Source organism: Grammomys surdaster, unplaced genomic scaffold, assembly GCF_004785775.1.
Source record: "Grammomys surdaster isolate TR1022 unplaced genomic scaffold, NIH_TR_1.0 125574, whole genome shotgun sequence".
NCBI classification, from domain to species: domain Eukaryota; kingdom Metazoa; phylum Chordata; class Mammalia; order Rodentia; family Muridae; genus Grammomys; species Grammomys surdaster.
Window position 1 is genome coordinate 1,884,723 of NW_021620421.1, and position 3,860 is coordinate 1,888,582.

Below are 3,860 nucleotides of genomic sequence, written 5' to 3' on the forward strand. Positions count from 1 at the left end.
GACTCTGTGTCTGCTCCAGTCCAAGGGACCAGGCAGGGGCCGAAGGGCCAGAGCAGCTTTTTGATGTTCCATACCACACCTACTTCTGGAACTCTGTTTTCAAAAACAAAATGAGTTTCTGAATCCTCACCTTCCTGCTAGCCTGCTTTCAGTCAGAAAGGCAACAATTTCCTAGCCTGCCCTCCCAACTCTAATATGCTTTGGATTCGCTAGGCCAGTTGCCCTCCCGCCATTCTCTGTGCACTCAGACACCCTAATGTATACTATTCCATAATCTTTCCTGCATGGAAAGCAGATGCATACCCTGGTAATACTTTCTAGAAAACCCTGTCTTTAATTCTCATTTGTGGAAATAATGTAAGGATCAGTGTTTACTGAGTTTTCCAACAAACATTAAATGATTGTGTTCCCCCTGATACAGTCCTCACTTAGAAGGATTAGCTAAGGGCTTCGTGAAAAATGAAACATAATTCCCCCATTTCAAAATTTAATAATTTCAAATTACTAAACACAATGTGTGTGCTTTGAGTACTATTAAAATTACAAATATAAAAACTATTTTGATTACATCTGATACTTGCTCCAGGTTTGTGATTCCTTAATCTTTTAACAAATGGATTCCTTTTGACCCAGACCATCTGTTCTGCTTTAAGCAGCCATATTGAGATGTCATTCTATGCCATAACATTTGCTTGTTTGTAAGAGCAAAACTGAATAGCTTTGAGTAGTCTCTTTTCCATTTACTATCCAGTGTTCACTCTGTTCTCTGTCTGCCAATTAAGTACATTCTCTGTTCTTTCCATACTTAACCTCTTTGGGCTTAATGCTCCCTGCCCTGCCCCCTTTACCTAGTAAAACCTTTTCAAGGTAACCCCAAACTTACATTCAAACATCTAAACTTTTGTGGCACAAAGACAGAAAGTGGCTTCTGTGTCAATTATAAGTTCAATCAGCACAGGTTTTTCTAATTCTTAAAAAGCAATACAAACCAAGAAAGTATATCTGACTAAGCTTGAAATTATATTAAAGTTGACAAGATGACGGAAGAAAGGGTACTTTTCCTAAGATTCCTTAGTACATGAAGGGAGATATAGACTTGAACCCATATCTTAAAACTTCTTCCAATCTCCACAAAACTTTACCACTTGGAGAATAGAAAAAAAGATAAGATTAAGCATAGCATAAAGAATATAAGGAGTACCTTCTTCAGATTGGATCAGATCTTGACATCCTATTACCCAGACTGTGAATGTTGAAAAGAAATGGAGATGTGATCCAAATATCTGAATATCCATTATGGACATATGAGGAATCCACACAGAACATAGGGATGAATTCATTACATGTGTCTTGAGGACATGAATGGAGCAGATCTTCAAAGACTTGCGTTCAGAGGCCATTTTTCTCAAGGAAGACTTAACCAAAGATAAGGATTGGGGTGTGCCTATGGGGTATACTGCTTGTCTAGCATACAAGAGGTTTTGTGTTCCATCCTTTAGCACTGCAAAAAACAAATGAAAATAATAAATAAAAGAGCCAATCAGAATCAAATATGCAGATATCTGAAAGCTCCCTTTGTTCTAACTTCCAGCAAAGCCTAGTGGCATCTGCTCTTTTCTCTGAATTGCCTGAAATACCAAGAAAGTTAAAGTCTTACATGAAGATTAGTTGCAATTAGTCTGGAGATGGCTTCTAAGTCTAGAATTGTCTACCTTTTTGTAGGAGGAGCTAAGGTGGGAGGAGTAAGGAGAGGAGGAGGAAAAGGAAGAGGAGGAGCTAGGGAGAGTAGAGATGTAGGAGGATGAAGAACCACGTAGGTATGGAGAGCAGTCCTGGGTAACAACTTATATTTAGGTTAGCTAATTGGAATATACCTCTAATTATGAGCATATTGTCATTGAGCATTACCAAACATATAAAGCCTTTGATTAATATTTAAGTATTAGAGTCTCATTTTCTTACCGGGCCTATATGGATGGCGGGATGGTCTGGGCACTGCTCAGCCTCGTGGAGACAGCGTGGAAGATTGGCAGAACCATCTCCCACGTTGGCATCTCATGGGTGGCAAGGCCGGTGTCTCTGGCCACCTGAGCTGCTGGACTGAGCAGCCAGCCTGAGCCATGGCAGCAGGGAGAACACACTGCTGCTCGTGACCTCAGGCCTAGCCTAGTCGGGAACATGGTGTAACACAAGAAGATCGGGTGACACAATTTTAAATCTGTTCAACAACCAAAAGATAGCATCGATCAACAAAGAAACTGCAGAGTGTTTGGAGCCTCACATGTACCCCCAGCACAGAAAGGCTGGAATAAAGGGTGTAGGTGCTCAGAACACTAACTTCTATACCAAGACATGGAAAAGCTTATGAAAATTGACAAAGCAGAACCAATGATCTCCAAGTATCATATACTATTAACAAGAGAATACATTAGCCTTCACGGAATGTGTGTTGTGGGGAGGGAACTCAAGCAGTCCAGCTTGGAGGCAAGCATTTTTACCCACTGAACAATCTTCTCATTCCTCCATTCCCTTCTTGACCATCCCTTTCTCTTCCAATTCCTTTTTTCCCCTCCTTTACCCTCTCCTTTTGTGCTTTACTGCGAGCTCAAAACAGTTAACCTTACCATCAAACCCTCCCTTCTAGGTCCCCATGTCCCCAGACCCTTTTCTGGATAGACTGATCCCTGGGATCACTGTGCATCAGCAACTGTGGGACTTCAGTCTTTATTCTTTATTTTCCTCAGTCCCGACTATGTTCAACTCATCTCAGATCATCCTCAGCACAGTTGGTGGCTGGTAGGTAGAGTCAGCCTTCTTTAGTCTCAGATTTCAAGAAAAAAAATTTAATTTTCACTAAATATTCTAGCATGATGATTCTCATAGCTGCTGCTTGAGACCCTAGAGGGCCATTTGGGTCATCCTAGATTTTCTGATTGACAGACTCCTGGGTGGGGTTCCCCATAGTTTATACTTTTGTCAAGTTCCTGGTGATATTGTAGGTTCATAAAGCACCTTGGGAAGAAAGAAGAATGGGGAAATGCATCTGCTCTACAGGCCTCTATTCCTCCTTGGATCCCACTGAAGGAGGTTCCATCTGTATAGTGAGTAAAACAGACCAAAAAAAAAAAAAAATCTCATCTGATCCTTTGGTTCAGGCACTTTGGAGATTATCGTTTTAAATTGGCTGATGGTAGTTGTTGGCATCCTGGACCATTTCAAACACAAAGCACAGATGTTTCATGACCAAACCCACCTTTAAAAGACAGCTGGAGTCTTTTAGACCTAGAGACAAGCCACGTGGTTATTCTAGTAGTATAACTCCCTGCACACAAGCAGTTGTTCCCAACTCTATATTTAGGACCCATCTGGAGTTTAGTAGAAGTCTCAGTTTAGTGCTGTCAGCAATAAAGGCAGTTTTATTTGTTCAGATTCTTTGATCTGTTTCTTAATTGGATACTAGTTGGAGGGTTAGGTGGAAAGTTTAATTAATTCATACCATGCAAATCACAATAGCAACTTAAAATACCTAAAATTCCTGAGTCTTGTCACATCTAAAAATATCTTTACAACATCCCTACACTTACTGATGGTTTGTTTGGGGAATGGGATGATTCTCTGGTAATCATAAGGTTATGGGGCCCAAAGGTTGAGAATATGCATGACTTACAGATTCTGGCTATTCTTATTGCAGGAGTCCCAGCTCCCACCCTATGTAACATTCCATGGGTACCATCACATACTCACATAATACTTCACTATGCATTGTCATTCAATAGTATTTCAAACTCTATCATGCAGTTTAACTTTTAAAATTCTCTCTCTCTCTCTCTCTCTCTCTCTCTCTCTCTCTCTCTCTCTCT